The 27,621-nt window shown below is 52.6% G+C and overlaps 2 long non-coding RNA genes across 2 annotated transcripts in view; one reads left to right on the top strand and one right to left on the bottom strand.

The window, feature by feature from the left end:
- LOC148643859 (uncharacterized) overlaps nt 1–16,195 on the bottom strand; it is an 84,000-nt gene extending 67,805 nt beyond the window's left edge. The window contains exon 1 of the long non-coding RNA XR_015928848.1: nt 16,065–16,195. This is a non-coding gene — a long non-coding RNA (uncharacterized LOC148643859). The remainder of the gene's footprint in view (nt 1–16,064) is intronic.
- A 5,771-nt stretch (nt 16,196–21,966) lies between these two features.
- Nucleotides 21,967–24,122, top strand: LOC148643858 (uncharacterized). The gene is made up of 2 exons (XR_015928852.1): nt 21,967–22,094; nt 22,179–24,122. It is a non-coding gene; the product is annotated as an uncharacterized LOC148643858 (long non-coding RNA).
- The last annotated feature ends 3,499 nt before the right edge of the window (nt 24,123–27,621 follow it).

The following is a 27,621-nucleotide window of genomic DNA, read 5'->3' as shown; positions in this document are numbered from 1 at the left end:
GTGTTTCTCCCCCCCCCCCCACTCCACAGGAGGGCAGTTCCCCCTCCTCCCATGAAAACAGCAAGTACAGCACGGCTTCGCAGCAGCGACTGTCTGCAAGCCGTTTAAATTCTCTCCTCCTGCACTTCTGCTCTTGAATTTTTCGCCACTGTCCCCCCCCTCCGCCCCCCCGCCCTGAGTGGGTGGGGAAATTCCCCGGCGCAGAACTTCAAAGGATATCCTGAGCTCGCGCTGCATTCATGTCGAACTTGCAGCTTAGCCGCAGAGTTCAAAACGGCGTGCCCACGCCCAGTGAGCACAGCCTCTCGAGCAGCGAGAGAACGGCGCCCCAGTCTCCGCAGCTCCGGATCGGCTCACAGGAGCTCTTTTTAACCCTTCTGCCATGCCTTCATTTCAACCTTCGGTGCCCTTTTGCCTCCCCCACCACCATCCTCTATCTCTGACCAAAAGAGTCGGTCAGCTGCACTTGCTTCAGCGCCGAACAACAGAACAGAACAGAACCATAACAGCTGCTGGCAGAACGTCACAATTACCTACATGCAGGCACCCCTCCTCCTTTCACTGTGGTTTTCGATACGTCAGAATGCTTGCGAGAGAGAGGAGGTCTCTCGCTCGTCCACCCCGGCTCGTCTGGGAGCCATTAGCCAATCGATCGGTGGGTCTTGTCCAGCTGTGGCTTGAAAGAAGCCAGTGGATCGCCTTCAACAACAGAGCTGGCTAACCTGCGGCCCTCATCCCCAGTACAACTGCCTTGCAGCTGCACTCAGCCACAGTGCCAATCACATAGAGGCTCAGTCCATAAGCCGCAAAGAAATCTGTCAATGCTGAAGCTCAGCACCTGATTCTCCCTCCAAGACAGAATGGGGAGATCCAAGATCTTCAACAATGGTATTTCCAACTTCTCTTTAAAACAAAAGACCAAACAAAAGCACAGACACACACAGACACACACAGCAGTAACTACCCACGGCCATGGCATTTCTGCACTGTAAGAATCCATAGGGAACCTGACACAACGAGGTTCTGAAGTGGTGACCCAGTCTGTTTAATAAATGGTCTGGCTGTGAAGTTATGAGGTTCAGACCAACAGGCCTTGGCCCTGGGTCCCAGTGGAATACTGCCATGTGTGCTCCCCCTGTCTGGCGAGTGGCATTCACTTTGAGAGCTCCGTGTTTGTGCCCAGGCTTTGTAATACGCTGTTATCACAGAGATGGGACAGTGTGACGCGATACATGCTGGTACGGGACCACACAGAGAAAACGCCAGCAAAAACGGCCGAGCTCGTGAACGCTCTCCCGAGTCAGCGTCAACAGAACTGAGAAAACAGTTACAAAGAATCAGAAGCCGTTTCCTGCGCCAGTGTCAAGGCAGACAAATCGGGTCTGTCTGGAGGTGTCCGCGAGTGCGGTGCTCCTGTCCCTCTGTAGCCACAGGAACTCCAGGCTGACAGTCACAGCACAACTCCGGCGCTGAAGCAGCCCCGCGCAGCTGCTAAGTCTGTGGGGGCGCCTGAGCAGGTGAGAGGAAGGCAAATGCCACAACATCCCTTGCAAGCGTTTGCTATGGTAACTACGAACCATGAACCCCTCTGCCCTTAGCACATGCTCCTGTGGGATGAGAATGCTCTTGCTACGTTTTTCCCGTGATTTACCACAGTAATTGTGAAACCACCCCCCCACCTCATCATCGGGCCTTTGCAGCCCCACTGCTGCCGAAAAAGGCGCCACCACACCCATGCTCGTCTGTGTCACAGGGCTCAGGGCTCAGAAGTGACATCGCCCCCTCTGACATCAGGGCAGGGCAGAAGGATCCGGCACGGCGGCGCTGTCCGCTGCCTAGGGATCGGCGCCGTGTGCGTGTGAGCGGACGGGAAATAGGACGCCAGGCAGGGGCCGGGGAGAGCAGGATTCTGGCCCTCAAAAGTTTCAGCTTCCCGGCCTCCAGGCGGCCCCCTCCCGGGCCCGACCCAGTCTTTCCGGTTCCGTTCCCCGGCAAGAAGGCCGCGCCCCCGCGTGCCCCGCGGCGTGCGGAGATCGACCCTTCGCCTCAGGCTGCCGGAGGTCCTCTCCGTGATCTCCATGAGGCAACGCGGTGAAGAAGGTGGTCAGTCAAGGCTGAGCTTGATTACGGCTTCAGCTGTGCTGCCGACTGCGTGGCTTCGGGACGCTGGTGCCGACGGGCTCAAACAAATCAGACCAAATCGGAGCTCGTGTCAGTAACCAGTTATACTGTGGATAGCACACATAGCCGTGCTGAGGTTATGTAAAGTGTAGATTTGCATGCGATTGGAAACAGTTGGATTTGTACTGAAGTGATGCAAGAAGGGCACCATCCCGACTGCAGCCCATGGAGCGCGGAGGGGTCTACTGGAATGGGACAGGGTCACCGATGGAGGCGACTGGCTTTGGGAAGGTGACCCATCACCCAGCCAAAGGCATTTAAATACTGCTGAGACCAGAGAATCAACATAATCAGGATGTCCTTTATCGCGCTCAATCAGAAACTGAGAACTTATTTAAATTTCGGGACTCGTCAATACTGTTTGTGCAGCCAGCCCGACGCTGCGATTAACTCGAAGGTTAATTAAGGTGGGAGACGAGCTCTGACACCAAAAGCTGAAGCTGGAATCTTTTTTGACAAACTTTGGGAATTCTCCCTTTCAAAACAATCTACTATTTAAAAACCAATAGTCACCAACTTCATTGCCTGCTGGCTTGAAATGGAAAAACACGTCTGTGATGGAATCTCTCACTAACTGAAGATAAAGCACAGTTACTCCACATAGGTTAGGTTTATACCTAACTTTTTTTCAACTTTTTAGCACCGTGAAAAGTTGAAAAGCATTTTTAATGATTGATTAAAATTTAAAAATGGGCACAGAAAACCATGCTTTTCTAACCTACTAAAACTAAGAATAAAACTACATTTTAAGACGTGACTCAACAAACCAAGGGTCTCCAGTACACAGAGCCCTGGTGCACACTGAATAGATAAACAACTAAATCATCCTGATGGCATTTCTTAACAGCAATCCTGAGGCACATGGGCAATGAACATTCGAGAGCTGAGGAAAACAACAGCAGAGGCTACTACCAATCCCATACTGCACAACCTCCAGCAAACAGCCACATTACTACATATCCCAGAGTACACTTCTTCCAGTGACACATGCTACTACAAATCCCAAAGTGCACCTCTTTCCAGTAAAATCATGTGGTGCCTTTTTTCTATGCATAAACAAGAAATGTGTGTGTGTGTGGTACTGTTGTTAATAGTGGGGGAGAAAGCAATTGAGAAACAAAACTAACACAATATACTCATACCCAGCATGAAATTTTAAATCAACACAAGGTTAATAAAATCAGCTTCTTGGCAGGAAGCTATCTGCTCTGCCTGTGCTACACTCTCTGGAATGCAAGGCATGAGCAGCAGCGTTCCAGAGCTGATAGTAAGAGACGCAGACCAGGCTTGACTTGTTTATGGTCACCGGAGGACACAGTCTGATCACTCCAGCTCGGGGTGAAAAGAATCTAACTGGAGCTGTGGGCAGAAACCTGCTGCAAAAGTGTCTTATTTCACAGAACAAATCCAACCAGATCTAGCTCAACCCACTCCGAGCCGTGAAGGGTTTCAGGAAGGAAGGAGACTGGTTTTGAGTGAACACTCCCACAAACTTAAGGCCGGTTAGAACCCCAGTCTCCTCTCCCGAACACACACAGCTCCTGCTTAAAGAGATCAAAACACGCGCACACGTTCACGCAGTACCGAGCCTTCCCACTCATTCACTGGAAGCCTAAATACAGGCTGGAGCGCCGCAGAACACGTGGGGCCCCCTTGTGCTTGTGTGAGCGCGCGAGGCCATGTGTATTCGATTAGCGCTCGCTGAAATATTTGTTTATGGAGCATCTCTCCTCTCTCCTGTTCTCCCTGGCTTGCAGGGAACTTAGGATTCCAGAACACGCTCTTTTGGAATTGGGTAAAATTCCCTCTCACTACAGCCCTGTCTTGTTTTGTTGTGTTTTTAATTTGGGGGGAGGGGGGGGGGTTAAATCAAATTTTAACACATTTAAGAAGTGGGAAAGGGCTGAGCTGACAAGAGACCTAACACACAGAACCGCCTGGCCGAAGCCAATGATGAGAAACAGAGAGAGATAAGCCCCCCCCCCCCCCCTTCTAAGTAAGGCAAAGTGCTGAAGAGGAGGCTTGTCCTTGTGTGACAGGACACCCCACGGATTTAGATAAGCCAGCAGATTCCTTCAGTTCACACGCAGGGCTCGCCCGGGACGGCGTCTGGGTCAGCCGATTCACAGCAAAATGCAGCAGGTTAGCCTGACCGGGCCAGCTCCGCAGCACGGAGGAGGAGGAGGAGGAGGAGGAGTGGAGACTCTTGTAGGACCCGCTGTCCCGCTGGACTCGGGAGCCCATCGACTCTAGAAGGATTTCAAATTAGAGCCCCCCCGACAAGGTAGGCACGTCCGAAAAGATGGGGGGGAAATGCTTGAGGCTGTGCGGTTTTGGTGCGTCACTGTTTTCGTGCATTCTGAAGAGCTGGTCCCATTCCAAGGACGGCACTTCTGTCGAACACTAGGAGGTGAAGGAGCAATGAGAGGAGGGGAAAAAAAAACTAAAAGAACAGGTTTGGAAGCAACAACTGGCCCTTGAAAGCCTCCATCCCCTCCTGGGCCCCCATAATTTTCAGTTTCTTCTGTTTACACCAAACACAACTGAGCAAACAGACCGCGCAGCTGGCTCAGCGTCGCCCTTTTGCAAGACATCTCGTTTTCTGCCAAACCTGGAAGGACTTGAGCACCAGAAATAAATAAATAAACAAACAAACGCTAAATACGAAACCCTTTGACGGCTAGCAACGCGAAACGGAAGACCTGCAATTTTGGCCCTAGGTTTTATTAACACCACTCTGAAAATTCATGCGGGAGAGGAGCCCTACTTAGGAGAAAAAAAAAAAACGCCATTCATGCAGCAATGATCATTAGACGCATGCCCACTGTGCACGTTCCTCCTCAGAGCCACTGGGTGCTGCAGTTCTGTCTTTCTCCTGTCCTGCCTGTCCTGCTCCTGGGGCAGTGCTCTCCACCTTCAGCAGGGAGGGACGGGAAAGAGCCAAGACTCGCTTCTGGAGCCAGAGTCCCGTCCTGCAAGGCCACAGTGCCTGTAGGCTGTCGCTCTGCCTGCTCCCCTGAGCGCCTTATCTGGTCTAAATAAGGCTTTTTACCTTGCCACCGGCCCCAAGCTCTTCAGACGGCTGGAGATATGAGGAGACTTGCCAGCTCTCCAGGGCAGGAGGCGGGACCCGTTCTACCGGACCCAAAACGGGCCCATCCGCAAACCGAGCCACCAGAGCCGGGCCGCATGCAGGCCCACGAGAAATCCGGGGAGCGAAATTTGCTTGAACACTTTGCCACACGGGAGACAATCGTTTTTTTTTTTACTTCTTGGTCTTATTCCACTAGACCAGGTAGGGCCAGAGGTAAAAGATCCAAAGGCAGAGAGATGGAAGTTGTGAAACTTTCTCTGATCTGCACAGCGACTATCTAACCACGATGTAGGAGCAACGTTTGCTGTCCATGACCTCCGGCTGGACCTCGCTGTTTATTTCTTGAGTATGTTCCGCCTCCTCCTGCAATGTCCATTTGAGCCCGATAAAAACCACGATCCGATTGGAGTTGACTAATCCGCTCAGCAGGCGCGTCGGGATACGGAGCGAGCTTCCAGAAGGAAGCTGTTCTTTTGCGCGGAGAGAATTGCGCGGCAGGCCTCTTTAATTAACCTGCGCCTTTTCCACCTCTCCCGAGCCCCAAAGACAGAAGGAAGGAGCACGGAGCGATCAGCGGTCAGCTGTTCCACCATCAGCTCTCAGGCTATTCCTGTTACACAACAGACTTAGATTTTCTACTTTAATTTATAAACATTCAGGTAGGTCCGACAGGCAGAACCTTTAAAACGCGACTGCATGAAGAACTTTGTTCCTCCCTCTCGCCAGGTGAAACAGTTCAGATCATTTCTAGATAAGACAAGATCACTTAATTGGCCCTATACAATTTCTCACATCACATTAGGAGTTTGTCTTTTCGCAGACCCCAGCTTGCTCTCCGTGAGACACACAGACAGGTAGAGAAGCTGGGGGTCAGAGCGCAGGGTCAGCCATTTATACGGCACCCCTGGAGCAGCTGGGGTGAAGGGCCTGGCTCAGGGGCCCAACGGAGTAGGATTTCAGCCACAGGCGCAGATCCTGAGCCACAGGGCCCCGGCTCCGCCCATTTCTCACCCCCAAGTTGGTGCACAACCACTCTTGCAGGTTGTGTTCAGTTTTAAAATGAATCATCGCCATTAAGAGTCCCGCTGCCCCAGAACCTCAAAAATACAACAGATAAACCTCAAAAGATACACCGCAGGTCTGAAGAGGATGCGTGAGGCAGACAGCCACCTCACGCCAAGATGCCTTTCGGCTGAACCTTAAACTGGCAACCGAGGAGCACCAGAGGGAGGTGGAGGGTTTAAATGGGTCCTCCACTGGGATTTTAAAACTCACTGGTTTTAACTGGAACCGCCGGGAGGCGCGATGTTAATCTGCTAGCAGCCGCCCGCATTGCATGGTGTACTGCCAGATCTGAATAATAAAGGCGACAAAACAATGACACAAAATCCGCACCAAGTCCAGAATAAACGAAAGCCGGCAGCGACACGGGGTCCCAGACGCACCCCCCGACTCGAGCCCGACAGACTGCCCTCTCCCGTGGGCGTGACGGGGGGGGTCTCTCCAGTCCGCTTTTCCTCACGGCGCAGAGATGGAAGCGGAGAGCCGGCGCGCGGCCCGCGATTCCGCTAATAAATTCTGAAAGGCAAATGCCAGGGTGTCAGTTTTGCCAGCGATTCCGCGCGATTGCATATGTAAATAACGTCATTTCCACGGTCATACTTGGCTGCTCCAACAGCAGCACCTATCAACCCCCCCCACCCCGTCGAGCATCAGCAACTTTGCCTTCGGAGGGTGCAGGGGGGGGGGCGGCGGGGGAGGCCTGGGCTCTGCGGGTCTGTAGCTCTGGCAGCATCAGTCTGTATCTGGAGTGGTGGTGTGAGGGGGGGGGGGGGGGGGTGAGGCAGAGGAGGGTCATCGCAAGGAGACGTCTTCATGCTGGGGTCCCGGGACAGAAAGATAGGGGCGCACAGGCGAGTGGGGGGCCCCAGCTCAGAAGTCCCCCAGGAGGAGACGTCTTCATGCTGGGGTCCCGGGACAGTAAGACAGGGGTGCGCAGGGGTGAGGGGAGCGGGGAGCCCCTACTCAGGGGTCCCCCAGGAGGAGACGTCTTCAAGCTGGGGTCCCGGGACAGTGAGACAGGGGTGCGCAGGGGTGAGGGGAGCGGGGAGCCCCTGCTCAGGGGTCCCCCAGGAGGAGACGTCTTCAAGCTGGGGTCCCAGGACAGTGAGACAGGGGTGCGCAGGGCAGAGTGGGGAGCCCCAGCTCAGGGGTCCCCCAGGAGGAGATGCCTTCATGCTGGGGTCCCGGCCCAGAAAGACAGGGGAGCGCAGGGGAGAGGGGAGCGGGGAGCCCCAGCTCAGGGGTCCCCCAGGAGGAGACGTCTTCAAGCTGGGGTCCCAGGACAGTGAGACAGGGGTGCGCAGGGCAGAGTGGGGAGCCCCAGCTCAGGGGTCCCCCAGGAGGAGTCAGCGGTGCAGCAGCAGGCCAGCAGCGGAGCTGGGAGCGCAGACGGCAGGACGTGACGCGGCCCCGCGCTGCGGAAACGGGGGAATCCCCCGGGGGGGAGGGGGGCCCCCAGTGACACACGCGGCCTTCAGGGAAACACAGGGCCTCAGCGGAAGTGTCTGGTTTGATTTCTTAAAACTCACTGACTGGAAGGAAGTGTGAGGATCACACAGTTTCTGAACGTCTCGGTCCCGAACCAGCTGCAGGTGCCGGATTTGGTATCAAGGAGGAGGGGAAGTGGGGGGGGTCTGGCTGCAGACCGGCAAAACCCACAAAACTCGCTGCCGGGCCAGTCTTCTCGCAACTGGGAGAGGCCGCCCCTGCCTGCAGACCGAAGGAAACAATGTGCAACGCTGACAGAAACGCCTCCTTACCGTCAGCGTGGAACCTGACGAAGTTTCGCTTCAGAAATGACAAGCGGGCATCCCCGCGTCTGGAAGAAAGAAAAGGCTGTGCAGCGCGTAGCTCCGGCTCCTTAAGGGAGTGGGAGGGCATCGGAAGAGCCCCTCCTGCGATATGAAGCCGTACATGTGGTTTCGCATGTTTACCTGCAATGAGATTGACGTGCCCGTTTACTACTGAAACTACGTGTAGAACTGAGCCACGGTTTCCTTCCCTGCTTATCTTTCTTCTCACAGTGCTGACCCCGCACTGCCCTTCGGATACGGAAGCAGACCCGGCCGTTTCCAGCCTGAGCCAAACACGGAACTAGAAAACGCCACTGAACACCGATGGACGTGGGGTTTCTTCTCTGATTTACAAAGGGGGGGGGGGGGTGGGAGGGCGTGTGGTGCACCTCCAGCAGCCCGGGTTCGAAACACACACGCGGCACAACTTAAGTGACTCGCGGTCGCAATGAGTCAGTGAGCTCCTCTTTTCGTCTAGAGGGCAGACCAGGAGGGTGGCAAAGGGAGAGCTGCATGTGTTCTGCTGCCGTTTTTTTAAACAACATTTACTTGGATCTTTGGGGCTCCAATTCCTTCCCAGATCACCCTCCCTCCGTCAGGTCCGGTCAAGGCCTGTGACCCCCCCAGGGGTGGACACGGACGCTGCAGGTCTTCACAGTGGCCCTGCCCATCCCTCTGCGGCTCTTCTCCCGTCCTCCTCGGGGTGACCAGGAGGAGAGAGAGCCTGGAGTCGGACAGCCGGGGCGACAAGACTGGCCCCCCGGAGCTGCTGGGGGGACCATCTCGCGGGGCCTCTTGGGAGAGAACACGGATCGGGATCCTTCCGTTCTTCCACTTGACCCGAAACTTCCAAACGTCTTCCCAGCAAGCACTCCATTCCAAGATGTTAAGTTTGAGCTGGCACCCTGCAGGCAGCAGAAGCTACCATTGACACAACGCTGGGTGCAGAGAGAAAGACGATTTCTCAGAACGCCACACAACCTGGAGCTTTTTCTTTTCTTTCACTGAAAGAGGTCTTGGCAGCAGGGTGTCGGTAAACGTTTCCAGAGGGGCGGCGGCCCTGTTGCTCTCCTGGAAGCAGCTCTTCTCTCTCTCCCCTCGAACCCTTGCCTGACGCCCTCTTCTCAAATGCTTTAAGCTGCTGGAGGGGGCTCAAGAGCAGTCCATCCTCCCAGGAGCCCCCTCCAGAAGAGACTCCCATTCCTCACTGCCATCGAGGTGGAAACCCTCTGCTACCGAGAGCCATCATTTCAGTCACACAGCAGGGCGCTCAAGACAGGTTTAATTAGACAAAGTGATTTAATTAAGACAATTCAATGGCTGGTAAGCTAGGGCGTTTTCCACTTTGGACAAATAATGGCTCCGTCCGAAATATGAAGAGTCCATTTAGCCCCCAATTCGCATAACATGCATATTAATCACGTACAAACACCCTTATCTTTGCAGGTTATGGCAGCTTCATTTGCATGGAATTAAATCATGGGCATTCAGGTTTGTGTCCAGCAATATTCTTCACCATAAAGCTCCAGCTAAATTGCATCTCCAATAAGTGAAAAAGCATATTTCAAAGGTAAAACTGCATGAGAAGATTTATCTTTTAAAACCAAATTACATAGTTAAAGGGCAGTTTCCATTGCAGTGGAATAGTCTATTGTTACTATAAGAAACACCCCTTAAATTCTGGAGAAATTGACTAGTAAGTGAAAACACTACATTCCTGGATTCTGCTTTAAAAACCAGTGAATCCTTTCTGTTTAAAATGGGGGGAACAGTGCAGGGATATTCCTATGAAAGATGGCAACTGAAAGAACAATGAGAAAAGCCAAACCGGGTTCAAAAGAACATTTCCACTACCCCTATGTCCATCGTTACTATTAGTAGTAGTTTGGGATATAAAGTGTTAAAAAGAAAGAAAAAAGAAACATCCCCATCTTAAAAAAACAAAACGAGGAACGCTCCGGTACCAAGGCCCAAACTGCTGTGTGAGACGGAGGGATGCCGATTTCAACTCTGTCAGGACTTTGAGAAAGAAACAAATGTGACCTAAAATAACGTAGTGATGACGACTCGATCTCTCACTCTCTCTCTGGGCATTTCCACAAACCTGACCCCCCCCCCTCAGCTTCACGCCCCCCGAGTGCCCACTCCACTCCTCTCCTGCCCCCGCCTCCTCTCCACGCCCGGCTGTTGCACTCCCCTGCTTTACCGGCTGCTGCTTTTCCTCTTTTCTCACACGAGGAAAAGTTGTTTCTCCTCTTCTCTTTTCACCATGGAAGAAACCTTTACTTGTTCCTTCGCATTTCTACCAGCCTCCTCCTCGCCTCTGCTCTGAGGGCCCGTCACGCCACCCCTGCTCCTGCCCTCTGACCTCCACCGGTCAGCTGACACAGACAGACAGACGGCCAATCGCGGGCCGGGATTTTCGCACCTTAAGGCGCTAAGAGCTCTCAAGGGGCGGAGCTCTTCCTTCGCTCAGTGGGCTCCAGTCCAGGAATGACGCTCAGATTGTGCAAAAGACAAGGATTAGGAAAAGTCCTGGACTGAATCATCACCAACCGAACATGAGGTCAGAAAGCCTCAAACCACTGTCCTTGAGGGCTACAGTCCCTTGTTAATAATTGAAAGCTTAATTTCTGCAAACAACTGAACTCATTCCATCAGGCCTTGAGCCGTGAATGTTTCAACAGACCCAGAAAAGTCATCTTGATTGTGACCCTCAAGGCCTGGAGCAAGAGACCCTACTTTAGACAATGTAGTCTGAGATGTGTGCTAATGAATGTCTCGTGTTTACCAGACGCAAACCCTGAATTCCTATCCCAAAGCACACTGTTAAAATAAGCAGGAGCTTCAGAGCAGAGCCCAGAGAAATCCCTGAACCCTGAAACCTTAGCTCCTGACCTTGCAGTCGCTGTCCATTTTATATGGAAGAAAACTGCATTTAAAACGCTGATGCACAGTGGTACAGGGATACAGTTATTATCGCAACCGGTGCGTTCTGTGGTTGTTACTCTGGAGGAACACCTGGTAGCCTCTACCATGCCACTTTTCAAATATTCCATTTTAAAATGATCCTGTATGCTACATTCACCACACCAAACTGGCAAAGAAACCTTGGTTTTCATCACACTTGTTCCTGACCTGAAAGAGAACATTAATCACTTACTGCCACCACTACTTCTACAACAACGGGGACTTTCACCAATAAAATAAATAACAATTAGAGATGTAAAGACTGTTTCTTATTAATGAATCAGAACTGAAAGGGCCTTCCTCCCACATTAAAACTGGTGTCCAACTCCGAGATCAACACCAGCATGACATTCGCAGAGGGAAGTGTCTCGTTTGTCTCCTGCTGCTGCGTCACACCCCTCGTTCAGAGCACGGCCGGGAACAGTTCTCGGCATCACCCTGAAGTGCAGGAAAGGGAAAACGAAAACTGGAAAACAACACTCCGCGATCACGCTGGATCTTCCACTGCGGGCGCGCCGTTTCCCCAGTTTCTAATGGGATTCTAACTCGGAGCCCACAGCGACGGCGGTCCCGATAAAGGAAAAACAGCGAAACGGCTTCTGTCTCGCCCCTGCGGCGGCTCGTCTCCTCGTGTCGAGATCGCAGCCCGCGCCGTCAGCCGCCGGCACAGCCCCCACGCTTAGCAGGCAGGCGAATGCTTAGCGAGGCTTTAAAAAGGAAAACCCACAGAGGAAACGCAGGGCCTGACACAGCTGAAGGCAGATAAGCTCTGCAGATTGGCCAACCTCTGAGTGTTGCAACGCTTCTGAACAACAAGGCCGACAGAAGTCACTCTCAAACGCTTACTAAGCATAAACAATCTCAGGAGTGTGAGTATTATTCCCCACTCACAGCAAAGTCACAACAAGCAAGAGCACTCTTGAAGAACGCATGCGTCACTGTGACTTTGACATCACTGATGGATCCAGTGAACAGTCCTCCAAGAGACACAGAGCAGACTGGTTATCGTGTCCACGCATCTCGAAAACCCCTGCCATCGGGAACAGGAAAAGATGACCAGTAATGTTTTCAATCGAAACGTTAATCAACAAGACACCTCATATTTATCGGGGGGGGGGGGGGACATGTGATATTTCATTTTCTCCAACCAAACCTGACCAGCTGGCTCAACCCTGCCAGTGGTGGGGCTGGGGTTCACTGTCCAGGGCTCTCTCTCAACGCCATTTTTGATAGAGCACCCCTTACAGGTCCTGTGGGCTAGTGCGGATGGTGGCGTTGTTCCCCGCCAATGTCGCACATCAGGTGGGTAAGGAATGAGAACCAAGTGGGAATTTCACCAACTTGTTCAAGGGACAGAATTCACCAACTGCTCAAAAACAATGTTTTATTAAATAAGACACCTCCCCATAATAGGTGACGAAACTTTGCTTCTGCAGCACATTAAATCAGAACTCATCGTGCTGCTGTGAAATGTTTTTTTTTACAATACGCGTGCCTGTGTAAGATCACCGAATTCACCAACTGCTTAAAAATAATGTTTTATTAAATGAGACATCTCCCTTAAATAAATGACAGAGCCTCCTCTTTGCTGATTTTGCTTCTGCTGCACACTAAATGAGAACTCGCCCCGTTGCTGTGAGCCGAGCGGTTTTACAACAGGCATGTGCGTGTATGAGCACTCGTTCAAACACTAAAACACCAGGCTGGCTGACAGTCCTGTGGTATTTAATGAACAGTGCCTCTTGTGACCAGCAGTCGTCTGTATTTAACTAAGAATTCATTGTCTTGCTCCGAGATGAAACGGGCGCTTTTGAGCAGGTTTTATTACCACTTCCCTTCCTGCCTGTGTGTGTGCGCGCTCGCTCAAGCCCAGAGCAAGGCCCCACCCCCAGAGAAGGAGGAAGTGATACTACTAAAATAGTTCTTCTTTTTAACAGACAAACACCACCAGCACAGCTAAAGGTTACTCTGAACCTCTCCTCCGCAGGCAGCGCGCACACACACACACAGAGACGGCAGCCAGCCAGCCTGAGCGAGAGCAGAGCTAGCCAGCTACACGGCACAGGGAAAGAGGCCGACATTTTCCTGCATTAAAAAGAACAAGGACTGTAAAAGGGAGGCAATTTCAAAATCCGCCGCACGCCACGCGGAAATTCAGAACAAAGGCAGGATCGCTCGAGGACGGCGCTGGGAGATCTCACGAACCGCGCCAGGGTGAGCCAGCAGTCCACGAAGCAGCTCAAGCCCCCTTATCAGTGCTGACATTCCCCAGACTGAAACAGCAAACCTGGGAATCCCACACAATAAGAAAGCACAAACCCTGTCTTTCTATACTGAACATCTCTATCTGAGACTCGCATGCTTCACCTTCCCTCACTCAAGTTTGATGTAACGCACCCGAAGAAGGCTCCACAGCTGAAACACTGCATTTCTCTTTTCTGCAGGGGATAAACCTTGACTTGTTCCTTTCCAGCCCACGCATGCTGACGCAGCTGCCTGCTTGAACCACGAAAGTCTTACTGCCTGAAACTCACCAAAGCAATTCAACAACACGGACCACTGCGATTTTTACCTCGCCAGCTTCCCAGAACATAGATGTCCCACACGCAGCCCTGAACAAGGCCTTTATGGCCCCCCAAATAAGGCTTTCTGGCCTGGTGCTATTTTAGTTTGCATGCCTTATGGGACTCAGATTGTTTCATTTTCACCCTCTGCCGACAAAAACCACGCATCACCCCAGAAATCGGCTTGCATTCGCACCTGACCAGCTGCGAACCTGCCCAACATTTCCTCCTTGCAGCCCGACCCAGAGCAGAATCTCACGTCCAGAGCCAAACCAGTCTCAATCATGTGTCTGTCGAGCCATTTTCCGTGATGTTTTTTAAAAAAGGGTTATTTCCCTGACGCAGCCCCGCAACCTGTCCTGTCCCCTTCCTGCTTTTCCACTGAGCCCCTCCGCGGCACGGCCCCCGGGCTGCCGACGGACTGCGGACCAGCGAGCCCCTCGTCCCCGGGCCGGCCCGGCGCCGTTTCTCCGGGGCAGCAGGTGTGGGCTGGCTTGGCGGCAAGCACGCCCGCGCTCCCGGGCACGGAGATGAGTCTCAGCAGGTCGCACGGGAAGTGAACATTCCAGTTGAGCTGGGAAAACCACACCGGGCCTGCTGAATGGAGGCATTGTGCACGAGGCTCCCCTCGTCATGACATGACGGCGCACACCAGTACAACACACATCACTGCTCATACTTCACCCAGAACTGCTGCCAATTCATGAGCGTCCTTCCAACCCCACTACAGCTGCTGCTGCTGCTGATGCCACTGCAGCCAGTCTTAAAACCTGCACGACTACTTAGAACATCAGTCCTGCAATCACGTCTACTACTGTTACTGCTCGGGGCATGAGCGCAAGGAGGAAGACGCTCATTCAGGTAATGGCTGCCCCAGGTGAGCTACTCAACAGGGAAACAGCAGGCAGTCAAATCTGAAGCGTGAAACACACTTTTGACATCATAAGCTCAGATATGTGCAAAGGGCTGCAGGGTGGAGCTGGGGGTGGCATTGCCGCCTGGTAGATGTGGGGCGCCCGGGTTCAACTCCAGACCCGCCGTGCCCCAGTATCTGTGTGGAGTTTGCGCGTTCTCCCAGTGTTCCAGGCTTCCTCCATCAGTCCAAAGACAGGCGGGTAGGGCGAATTGGCTTCTGGGAAACCAGACTCTGGTGGGAGTGTGTGCCCTACGATGGACTGGCATCCCACCCAGGGGGGTACCCCACCTTGCACCCCTTGCTTGGCAGGGCAGAATCCCAGCTCCCCCACGACCCCGCACTGGTTGAAGCAGCTCAGGAAAACGGATGGCAAAAGATGACAAAGACAAAGATGAAATCCCCTGACTATCGCAGGCGGGGAGGAAGAGGGTCGGCCTCGGCCGGGCACTGCACTGGTCAGGCCGCGCGTCAGAAGTGACAGGTTTGCTACTGTGGTGAAGAGGGCCGCCGGCGATTCTCAGGGCAGGCGCTCGGCTTGGGAAGACGGAGCGAATCCCTCCGCCTGGATAAGTGCCAGCACATGACATCACCGCATTCCAGCCCGGGAGAAGGAGCACGCACAGGTATCCGGGAGCAGAGGGAGGAGCCGGGATACAGCCACATTTTGCAGAGAGCAAGAGAAACTCTCAGCGAGTTGCTCTGGCCTTTTCATCATCATCACATAAAATAATTGGTGGAAAGTTATGTATTGCGGGGGGGGGCTAGAGTAAACCAGTAATTCTGAAAATGAACACAGTTCACAAACTTCACACTCGGTGGCCCGCACGACGTCAATTAAGCGTGTAACCCTGCAGCCCCCACCGACTGAAAATTGAACTGCCCAACATGAACCGACTCACAGCATTCAAACAGGTTAACGGCGATACTGAAGGGTCACATTCATGACCCCGAATACAGGCGGCTTTCGCGCTCCAACGGCGAACTCAAAGAACATTCCAGAAAAGATTATTCCGCAGAATTAAATTTGACGTGCACACAATTTACAGTCAATATCTCCCTCTGCAAATCGCTCTTAGTAAGGTTTGCGCCGGTGACTTGAGATTTCCGAGCACCTTGACTCAGGTGTGGGGAAATTAAAAACAAAAAAAAACTTGAAAAACTGATTCCAACATTCAAATGAACGTGGAGATTTCTGATCACAGTAATCCCGACGAGGATTTCAACTCTGCCCCGTACTATAGGGAATGAATGTCTCCTATCCCTATGTCTCCAATACATTTGGTATCAAGACAGTATACACACCTCTACCAGGCACCTCAGGTTAACTGCAGTACTACACTAGGGTGTGACAGAATTGCACCAGAAATAGTACCAGCTGAAACACTGCAACTCTTAATAAAGGAAATAGTTTCTTTGTAATAATGATTTTTACCGCACATTACATTACATTGATAAAGATTCTGTGGGCGTTGTGAGGGTCCTACCTTGAAAACGTACAGGGTGAGCTGACGGCAGGGCAGGTGTTGTGGGGTGTCTCCCCAACCACTGTCTGCTATTTGTGTTTCAAACCGGTGTGGAAATGAGCCCCGAATCGGCGAAAACGGGGCTCGCCTTCACGGCTGCGTTTCCCGCGCCGCCGGCGGTGACGTCATCAGCCGGTGCCGGGCAGTTCGCACGACACGGCCGGACCACTTAACAACATCTACATAACGGATTGATATATATATATAACAGTGACGAAAAGACCTCGACTCAGCTGACAAAAGCTAAAAACTGTCAAGCTCAAGTTTGTCTCGGGATTTTTTATTTAGTGATTTTCAAAAACAACGTCTTGACGCTCAGATGAAGTGACCAGTAATTGCATCCATAAATAACGGGGAGCCCACATGCATCAAACTCGTTAGAATGTTTTAACAGTTTTTTTCATTTCTCCTGAACTTGCAGCACTTTTTTTTTTACCAAAAAAAAATCTGCCGACCACCTAACTTCCTAACCGTCTCCCAGGGAAACAGAACAACCTTTCCGACGTCCAATCAACCCACTTTACGGGAAGCTGGAGAATACTTTGGAGATCCAATTATCTCCATGACAACGGAGCCTTGCCAGCGGTGGAGAGGGGGGGGCGCCACAACTGGTCTCCTTGGAAACCACGCACATCACTTAAGCCCAGCGTCCGCCCCCTTCGCCCTGTGGCGTGTGAGGGGGGCTCTTTAATTGGCTGAAATTCTGCCGCTGGGCTTGACCCCTCCTCCCTGACGAGGAATCATTCGCTCTTAAAGGTAAAATATAGACAGCCCGAAACCGACTCCTTAAAACGCACGCTTTGCGGTACTGCGAATATTTGTCGGAGCATCAGTCTCTCACGAAAGTGGTTAATGCAATTTTCCGCAGCCACTTCTTTTCACCCCCATCGCGAGTCTTGCAAATACCCCCCAAAACAAATATGTATATATACAGTTGCAATTCGATATGGGTAGATGAGACTGTCAAGTCTCGTTTCTTGCAAATATATGCATGCATGTGTCATAGAATAGAGGCTGCAGTCGAATATAAACAGTTCTAAGGCGCTTGGCTGTTTTGTTTGCGGGTTCCACTGTTGTCTTAGTGGTAGCGGGGACTCTCTCGTCTCGAAATTACTTTCATTGTAGATCTCGGTAATATCATCAGCAGTTTTGTCAAAGAAGACAAAGAAAAGGGGGTGTTTTATTTACCTGAACTACTCTCGATCAATTGAGCTTTCTCGGTTTTTCTCAAAGAGCCCCGACCAGAGGTGTTACCTTCTTGGAAAGTAACTGCAGATTGGGGCTGAACGTGCCACTCTCCCTGGTTTGGGTTGAACAGTTTGTCGAGAACGAGCCCCTGCCCCCGGACCCAACCCCTGAAAGAGGTGTCGGTGGACTAATTGGATGATCGGTTATCGGTCGATTAATCAGTTAATCGGTGATTGTTTGTCGGTGGCGCTGAGGTTTTGGACTCGTCACTGGAAGGTTGTGGGTTCAAATCCCGAGTGAGACTGCTGTTCTTCCCTTGTATCTATAAAGGATGGTATTGGGGGTATGTCGCTCTTGCTAAACCCACGACACGGGAAACTGTCGGCCCAGGTGTGCGGACTGAAACGAGGAGGAGGGCGACCCCGTTAAGCTGCCTTGCTAGTCGGAGAAGTGACTTCACAATAGGCGCCGTGATGAACTATTAGTTGAATGTTCAGACAGTCGCTCGCTGAAACGCTGGGCTGTCGTGCAGAGCGGGTATGGGTTAGAACTCAGTCATTTCCATGTGTGTGGACGCCGTGGACTGTATAAAAGCCCAGGGCCTGGGCGACTCTAGACACGGCCACCCCCGATTTGAGCAGAGCGATAACAGCATTGCAGCTCAGCTCGGAGGGAAGAGGCCCAGATATTCTCAGAAAAAAAAACAACAACAACAGATTATATACTTCTTGGGGAAAAAATGTATTTCTTGTTATTTTAAGGAGATACAAGTTCTAATCGGGTTGAAACATACACATACAGCACTAGCATGCGGGAGAAAGCCCAACGAGGAAACGGGATACTCGGCATATTTCACTGATCAAGCCCGGTGTTACAAACCAAACCCTTTGTTTTCCCTTTAATGCGGCGTTTGCGAACGTATTCGAAAGCCACGCGTTGGATTCTCTGTTTATTCCTCCGATTCATTTTCCCCCCCCTCAAACTACAAATAACTTTTGCAAAGCAACTTCGGTTGATCCAGGACATGTCTCCACAGAGCAGAGGAAAGGCGAACGGTGCCCGGAAAGCTGCACACAGCGGATTGATTAAAGGGAAAGGGGATGTTTTTTTTTCTTGCGCTGGCGTTTCACTATTAATCTAAAGGGAGCGATGGGGGCGACTTTCGGAACCTCTGGCTAGCGCTTCACATCATAAATTGATTACTTTGCCTTTAAGACCAAAAAACATCTGCCTGCCAAGAGCCGAAGGCTCCTCCCAGTGATTTTATTACCGACAGGTCCCGCTGCCACCCGCGCGTCGGCGAGTGTCCCGAGCTTCGCGACCTCAAGTCCCACAATGCTCTTCCCAATGACACCTGTATCTGGGATTTGTAGTTTTTTTTTTTTTAAATGTATTTCTGACCTGCGGTCCGTGATGGATATCCGTGCGTCAGCTGTTGCACGGCTGCGGACTTGGCGACAAATTCGGCCGATCGTAATCCCCACGAATGCATTTCATCTCTTTTATAATATGATTCGGAAAACAAGTCCCGGTTTTCCTTGATTGGTTTTGTTTTTTAAAGTTAGTTCCAGCTGAGCGTGTTCTAGAAGACTGTATAGAACCGTGTAAGCCCTTGGTACCAGTATTCATTTTTGTATTGTCTCAATTTCTTTAAATACAACTTGAGTGTTGACTCCAGGTGTGAGGTGCACTGAATGCTGGGATTCAGCGTGTTGTGAAGGTGAGATCAATAAACGATTCAGGAAAGAAGAAAGTGTCCCAAAATATTTTTTTTGGGGGGTGGTTGAGCTTTCAGTACTGCCGATGATTTGTGTATATCTCCACATGTACATGTTTTAAAAACACTTAAAATGGTCCTAATCTGTCATCACACTCGTGGATAGGGGGTTCCCACACACCTGCTGGGTTTAAGTGCAGACGAGCTCAATTACTTAATCGAATTGAACAAATAGCTGGGTTGGAGCATTTCCAAGCTGTTGTTTTTTTTTGGTCTACGTCAAAGGTGGGAGATTTGGATCTTCTGAAGAAATGGAGTCGTTGGAAGGCGACCTCCTGCGTGTTCAGGAACTGAACACAGAGGTGTTCTAATAATATTAGGTTTATTAGTGGTTTACATTAGAGTGCTCAAAAACAAAAGCCAGCTGGTGTGTAGGGGGGGGACCCCAAGACCTGGACTGGAAACCCCAGCTCTAGGAAGAATATCAGAAAGGGGCATTGGAGACCCCCCCCACCCCCAAATGAACCCCCTGGAGGAATGAGGGAATATGGCTGAGATGCTGCGGTTGTGTAGCGTGGACACGTCTGGGGTGGTCTCTGCAGAGGTGGTGGGCCTGTGGTTAGCAGGTTCCTGCGCGGCTCGCTCTGACGAGCTGTGATCCTCGCCCGGCTCCCCCGGCTCTTTGATGTGGTGCCCTCCGCGCAAGACGCCTGCCCCCCCCCACCACCACCCCCGCGCACAGCCCGTCGCAAGCCGACACGAACAGCGCCTCGCTGTGGCCGGGTTCACCCCCCCCGCGGGCGGACTGGGGTCCCACCCCGACCTTTCTGACCATCCTGGGGGAGGCCCAGTGCCTGTGAGAGACAGTTCCACGCCACGCGCTCTCTGTGGGCCTGCGTCGACTGCTCCAGAGGCCACCCCCGCCTCGATGGCCGCAGCTGTCCTGCCAGATGCCCGAGCAGGTGGGCAGAGGGAGGGACTTCTCACGTCGTTGCTGATCTGACCAGTAACAGGAGACGCATCTGTACAGTATACAGAAGTTTTGGGTGGTGGGGGGTGGGGAACAAGCCGCCCAGGCATGTTGTTGAAAGGGATCATCTGGCAGCTTCCAAAGAGCAGCTGGATGAGATCCTCCAGGCAGGACCGGAGACATGTCTTTACACTAAAGGTGGGGGGTGTGTGGAACAAGCCGCCCAGCCACGTTGTTGAAGGTGATACTCTGGCTTCTTTCAAAAAATGTCTGGGTGAGATAATCAATTACCACCTACTAGCACATGGCCTCCTCTCGTGTGTAACCCTTCTTAAGTTCTTATGAATCCAAGTCCTCTAGCCCTGTGCTGAATCCAGCTCCGTGTGATCCCTGAATCAATGGATTTGAGGAGGAATACTTGCAGCTACTTGCAGCCACACAGCCTTGTTGGAATCACAGACCTCCTCTCGCGTTGCGAGCTCCTGCGAGGAGACCAGGCCTCCTCCCCGCTCAACGACTCCGACGAGCCCCTGCGGATCGGATTGGGCCAGTGGTCCGGGCGGGAACGCGGGCAGAGCAGCTGCAGATCAAGATCCCGGACAGCGTCATTGGAGCTGGATTTGAACGGCGTTCTGATCGGACTTGGCTGGCAAGAAAAATCTAACGGTAAAGGAGATATCTTACCCCTGGAATACAAATAGTTCCTTGGCGGCTTGCCAAAATATTTGGCCTGGTGGGGGGGGAGGGTGGGGGGCTGTAGCCATTGGCCAACCCCCCCCACCCCCATTCCAGGGTGGGTGTGAGCTACCTCCCCTTCCCAAATCAAGTGTTGCAGGACATCGTGGATGATCCGAAACCCGTGTGGATTCTCCGGAGAATCCAGGCGTCTTGGGATCAGGAGTCCTCTTCCTGCAGCTGCTGATCGGAGGGGTGTCATGCCATGGGATTGGACTCTCTCTGAAATCCCCGAGGGAAAAGGGTTGGGAAAGAGGCATATCGACAGAATGTTTCCCTGTCGGAATAGACTGTGTGCTCTGGTACTTCTCCCACGTACCGAGTCTTACTCAGACAGATTAAAAGAGACGCACTTCAGAAACAATTCTTGCTGATGCGGATTTGACTTTTATTCTGGTTTCAATAATCTTACACCCTCAAAGGCTTGGCAGTGCGTCCGAGATGTACAAACCAGGCAGCCAAAATCGGCAGTGTCCAGTGCTGGTCCTGCTGGGCTGGAGTGTCCGTTTGGAAGAGAAGCTGTTAAATTGGTCCCGTTCAGCCAGCAGCTTTTGCTCGCTAAGAGCTGAGCTGGACTGGGAAACCACAGACCCACTAGTCCTCCAGCACTGGGACGGGGACGGGAGTGGACAGCCCTGTTCTACATTCCAGCATTTTCTGTTTCAAGGTGAGAATGCTGGTTCTAAATAAAGTCAAAGTAAGACAATAGAATTATACTCTTCCCCAGTCTACAAGAGCGGTGGCCCTGTGGCTCAGGATCTGCGCCTGTGGCTGGAAGGTTGTCGGCTCGAATCCTGTGGCTGGCAGAGGAATCCTACTCTGTTGGGCCCCTGAGCCAGGCCCTTAACCCTAACTGCTCCAGAGGTCCTGTATAAATGGCTGACCCTGCGCTCTGACCCCCAGCTTCTCTCCCTGTCTGTGTGTCTCATGGAGAGCAAGCTGGGGTCTGCGAAAAGACAAATTCCTAATGCAAGAACTTGTATATGGCCAATGAAGTGATCTTATCCCAGGAGCATCAAGTGTAGGGAAAAACATCACCCTCTTCGCTGTCTTTAGGTCAGCCATGTGGAGTTTGTGTCATTAGGTTGTCCAGGAATGGAAACTCATGAGGGATAGCTCATGGCGTGTGCCTGATGGGCTTTATCAGGGGGGGCCTGTGGCAGGGAACACACGTTTGTCCCACTGGATAAACAACACAATTCTGTCTGTCCCTTGTTCTCTCCTGGACAGCCAATTCAAAGGCAGCACCACTTCAGGAAGACAACGAGTCGTTTCGGACCTTTCGTACAAAGGTGGGAGCAGAACTCCTGTCGGAAAGAGACGTTCCTGTTGTCACAGGAGAGGAGGCAACGCCTGATTGGTCCCTGCCCTTGTCCAAGAGGTGAGGGGTGCGTAAATGTAATTCGTTTCAGAAATGTGCTGTGCAAAGTTTCTCTCTCGCCACTGAACCTGCTTGTCTCTTCAGGCACTGTGACCCGGGACAAACGGGCAGGTGGAAAACGTCCTTCCAGTCAGCGCGGGATAGCGACAGGATGGAGGTTGCGCACTGACAGCCACAGAACGTTACCTTGAACGTGAAGCAGGGCTTACTCATTAAAGAGCAGGTACAGCGGGGGTGGTAAGTACGCCCTTCCTTTCCCGGAGGGGAGTTCTTTCCTCGTGAGGGAGCCACAGGAATCGCAGAGGAGAGCGACTGTGCTTCCGCTGAAGGAGAACGTCTGGGGGCAGAGGAGGCCCACCCAGGGCCGACTGGCTGCTCAGTAGATCAGAGAACCTCACCCAGGCGATTCTTGAAAGAAGCGCTGTCTTCCAGGACAGTCATGATGACACCTGCAAAAGCATGTGCAGGTCACCTATCTGCAATTACAAACCTCCATTCCAAGTAACCTGGGCAGTTACCCTCCTCAGATACTATTGTTTTTAAACACCTATGTAACTGTATGCACACAGAGAGTAAATGTGTGTGCATGCACTGCCGAAAACTTAACGGTTTGATTGAAAGCCCAACCCTGCAGTCTTCGAACCTGCTCATCCTAACACAGGATCCCCTCGGCTGCTTACATGTGCACAGAGCGCCGTTTTTCCAGCCCGTTTTCCAACAGCGCGGATCCAACCTTTACTTTGCTCCAGCGCAATTGCAGAACCCGGGAGAGACACGTTTTTGCCAACGGAGAGCTGTGTCTCCTGTAGCCCACCTCAGCCAGGTTCACAAGCTCGTACCCGGTGGCTCATCACCATTCCGGCTTGGCAGCCTCTCTAACTTACTCATGCAGATATTGATTTCTCCCTCGGATGTAAGGCTAAAGAAGGATCTTCTTTTCCCAGGCATTGTTAAGATGCAGGAGCTGTGCGCCGCGGTCTCTGGCGGGAGGCAGCTCTGAAGCAGCCACCAGAAGTGCTGCATGTGCATAATTCTAATTCCGCTCCAGAACTTCAATGCAATTAGGGGGAGAGCGTGTGTCCAGTCGAATGTGCTTTCAGGACTGCCGCTGCATACAGCGTGCAACCGGGAAACAAGCGCGGAGAACGGGCAGATCCCTTCATTTCCGAAGGCCGGTGTGTTTTGGTGAAGGTCCTGGGGCGTGCTTAGGAGAACCCCCCCAGATCTCCAGAGGAAAGGATTAAACCAGCACGTGCACAGATACCGGGCCTGCTGCTCACGAAGGATCTGCCCTCTGCAGTTCGGCGGACAGGCAGCGCAGCGGACATCCTGCGGTGGGAATCCGGAAAGGGATGCTTGTCTGGATTGAGGAGGAAAGGAGACATGTGCTGGGGGGGGGAGGGGATGCAGGCCTTCAGGGAACCTCAGAGCCCTTCCTCTACCACTCTTCCACCGTCTGCCTCGCTGGACCCGGACAAGCAGGACGCGCGCAATCCCGCACCGTCCGAAGATTCCGAAGGCTGGAGCCAACGCTCTCCCAGTGGCATGCCGACAAGCGCCCCAGGCTGGCGTTGGGAAAAGAACGGCATTGCCCAGATAGGTTTGACGAGACTGCTGCTTTCCCACTGATCCGAGCGGGCCAGGGCTGGGTGCTCAGACCCCGGAATGACGTTTCCCCCCCCCCCCCCAGGAAGAAACATGCCTGCTGTACTCAGGTGGAACAGGAAAGACACGCAGGGCTCACACCCCCTCGGAATCGGGAACCGAAGAGGGAAGGGAAACGAGCCGGAGAAAGGTGGGGACCAGATCTCGCCACAGAGCGCCCCGCTCTCAGGAATCAGCATTCGGGAGAGGGCTCGGAGGGCTCATCAGTGCCACGGCCTTCTGTGGTGTCCGCGGTGCCTGTGGTGTTTAGGCAGTGTCCTCCCACAGACTGCCCACAATAAAGCCAAAGCATTTCTCTTGCTTCACAGTCAAGCAATTTGTATTTGTGATGATGAGACACAAATAAAGGACAAGGAAACGTAACTGGAGCAAAAGCATACTTGTTTCTGTAGGACTAGGCGATGTCGGTTTCGAGGCAGGTTCACTTTAAGTTCATTGCCGAATGCAAAAGCCACTAGCTGGTTGCAGATCCCCCTGTAGCACGAAGTGGTGAGCTCATTGGGGTTGGAGGATTCGTGCAAACTCTTTGGGCGATCGCTTGAGGTGTGTTGCCAGGCCCCTTCTGCAGCTAGGGTGCGTTCGTGAATGTTCTTGGGGTGTTTGGCGGTGAAAGAGGAAAAAAACACTGCTCGGGCAGATTGAAGTCGGGTCGAGGGACGTGGCCCGTCAAGATCTTCCACTTCTGTCCCTGCTCCCGATGAGCCCCTTGGCTGTATGTTTCGGGTCATGAACATGTATGGAAGCGTTTTGCAGAAGCTGGCAAAAAAAAACAACCGGTTCCTGTAAACTGCAGATTTCAGATGAGTAGCCTCATCGGTGAAGAGGAGCGCGTCAGATCCAGGCCAGCTCAGCACGCCCTGGTCAGGCCGGGCTCTGCAGACGAGGAGACGCTCTCTGCAGCTCCTGCACGCTTTCCAGAGCTCTGCTGCAGGTCCGTCCTGTTCATCCCGGTCTCCTCTGTTCTTGGTTTCCCCACTGCGGGGCAGCTGCTGGTATTCCGCTGTCTCATCCTCCTGAAAACCGTTGTCGGCGATTTCTCACGCGGCTTTTTTCAGCTCTGATCACCCCCCTCCATCATCAACTGCAAATGTTCTTCTTGGTCGACCTGGTCTCGGCTAACCAATAGTTGTACCTGCGGTTTCTTTCTTTTCCCACATACTCCAGACCGCTGGCTTTTGGCGTGTACAATTTCTGTCCTATGGTTCTGATTGACTACTTTCGTCTGTTTTCGGCTTTAAAATCCCCCTTAATTTGACAGAAAAGCCTTTGGTTTGGTGTTCAGTTTGTCTTTTGACTTCGGGCTCCCAACATCGAAGTCCGTGAGACAGAATGATAGGATGTTCACAGCATCTTAATGAGCCTAATTACACAACAACAAACTCCTAATCAACAAGAGACACCTGTCAGCCAATTTTCCCCTGTATTTCTGCTCCTTTAAAATAAGGCATTTCGACACCATCAGTTTATTTAATTGACCCATGGGGTCGAGCTGAATTTACCTTATTAAAAACAATACACTCATGAGTTGCACTTAGTTATGAGTTTTTTTGTTCCATGAGAAATAAAAGTTTATGGTAAAAATGGACTGTATTGTTCCAATGCCTTTGGAGAACACTGTTTATCTGCTTAATTTCAAGGTAGGCTATTGTATATCCCCCGATTCTAAATACAGTATAGATTAAATTATGGAAATCCATTTAATTAAATTTTCTTATTTAACTGTAATGCTGCGTAGTCCAGTAGGGTATACTGTGTACACAGTAGTGGACATGAATCCAGACAAGGATGTATTACAAACCTGAGAGCCTCGTATATAGGGAAAACGCAGAGAGATACTGTATATAGCCCAATCTATAATAATAATAATAATTCATTATATTTTTCTGGACACACCACTCAGAGGGCTGTACAGGTAATGGGGATCCCCTCCACCACCACCAGTGTGCAGCCCCACCTGGATGATGCGCCAGTCCGCTCCCCACACACCAGCTCTCAGTGGGGAGGAGAGCAGAGTGATGGAGCCAGTTCAGAGAGGGGGATTATTAGGAGGCCATGATGGGCCTTTGGCCAGGACACCGGGGTAACACCCCTGCTCTTCTCGAGAAGACATCACTGAGGGACGCAGCTCTCCTCCAATCAGCACTGAATCTCCTGGGCATCACTGCGACGGGGGGCTGGCAGCCAAACAAGGAGACGAAGCTTCCCGTGTCTGATCTTCCTGGGTGAGCTGCAGTGTGCTGAAACCTGTCACACAGCCTCCCGGTCCAGAACTGCCGGATAAATCCCCCCCAAAAACTGTCCGGGCTTTTCTTTTAAAAGGGCTGGAGCGATGCACAGAGGAGGGGAGTCACACAGGGGAGACGTTACTTCTCTCTTGCTCTGCCAGATCTCCCGAGATCTCCCCGGTGCCCAAATGCACTGCGTTTCTGCAGCGGGCACAAGGGGCAGAACCCGTTTCCAGTCCCCCCCCCTTCTCCCCACCCCACCCAGTGTTGGGCATCGGGGACGGGAGAGAAGCTGCAGCGCCCCCTGGCTTGTGAAACGCAAATGAATCACAACCCCCCCCCCAGAATCGGGGGGGGGGGGCTGTGGTTGGGTGGCCCTGAGAGTCTTGAGATTTTCTCAAGGAACAACGGGACCCTGATTTAACCAAGAGAAGCCGATCGGAGGTCGTTGGGGACAAACATCAGGAGACCCTTCGTCCTTCAAGCACCTGAGCTATGGAAACCAATCCGCTCGCTTGTATCGATCCCTCTTCCAAGCTGACAGAACAGACAGGCAGACAAACGGGTCACCTCTAGCGACCCGGAAGACTCCAGGTTGGACTGGAGACCCACAGCGTGAGAGCGGGGCACCGCGGAAGAGTCTCCCGAGCTCTGCGGTCAGGTGAGCGGGTCCCGAGGCTCGGACACCGGCTCATCGCCACGGCCGCAAAAGCACGACGCGTTATCGATCATATTGCTACGACACGGCACTTATCACAACAGCACGCAGAGGCACATGATTGCCCGCCCCAGCTCAGCTCAGACACGCGTACGGCCTTTAATGCAATAGGGTCCGGGCCGCCTGCGCGGGTTCTGCGGTCCCGGGACGGGATGACCGGCAGTGTGACGCGAACCTGCCCGCGTCCCTCGGGTCGTGTTGGAGCCCAGGGAGCTTTATAAAACCGCCGAGAGCTCGCCTGCCTTTCCAGCCGTCGTATGCGATGCCCCGTCGACGGCAGGGATGCGTTTTACGCGCTCTGGCGGTGCGCGGCCGTGTGTGCCGTTCCCACACGACCAGCCCGCCGCTTGAACCCCGAATTGTACGTCCGACAACATTTCACATAACGATTCGGAATACTGCTCCCTAATCGAGAGAACGGTTGTCATACAACGCTCAAAAGAAGGCCGAACTTCTCATTCTTTGGAAGTGGGTTGGTGTGTGTGTGTGGGGGGAAGGGGGGGTGGAGAAAAATTCGTGCTACAAAAATACCCAAACCGCGCCAAGTGCTCGAGATAAATACCCCGGGACTCCGTCTTGCCTGTGCCACCGCGAGAATCTCTCTCTTGGAGTTTGTTTCCGAGGTCGTTTTAAACTTCTCGCAGCCCGGCTCCGTCTTGTGCCACAAGGCACCGTTTACGCGGCGGCCGAGCGCGCGGAGCGCACGGAGCGCTCGGCGCGTCTCCTGAGAACATTCCAGTCTGGTAAAGTCAGTTAGGTATTTGAATAGCACAGAGGAACCGCCGCGTTCTGATTGGCCCCCCGGCCTCGCCGTGGGCGGGGGCAGCGCGTCAATCACCGCCAAAGCCGGGCGGCCATTGGCGCAGGCCGCGGAGGGCGGAACCCGCTCGGAAATATATATAGTTGGCTAAGCCTGGTA

This window comes from Lepisosteus platostomus, chromosome 21, assembly GCF_059453375.1.
Source record: "Lepisosteus platostomus isolate fLepPlt1 chromosome 21, fLepPlt1.hap1, whole genome shotgun sequence".
NCBI classification, from domain to species: Eukaryota; Metazoa; Chordata; class Actinopteri; order Semionotiformes; family Lepisosteidae; genus Lepisosteus; species Lepisosteus platostomus.
The sequence above is the reverse complement of the archived record's forward strand: the minus strand, read 5'-3'. Positions and strand labels throughout refer to the sequence as shown.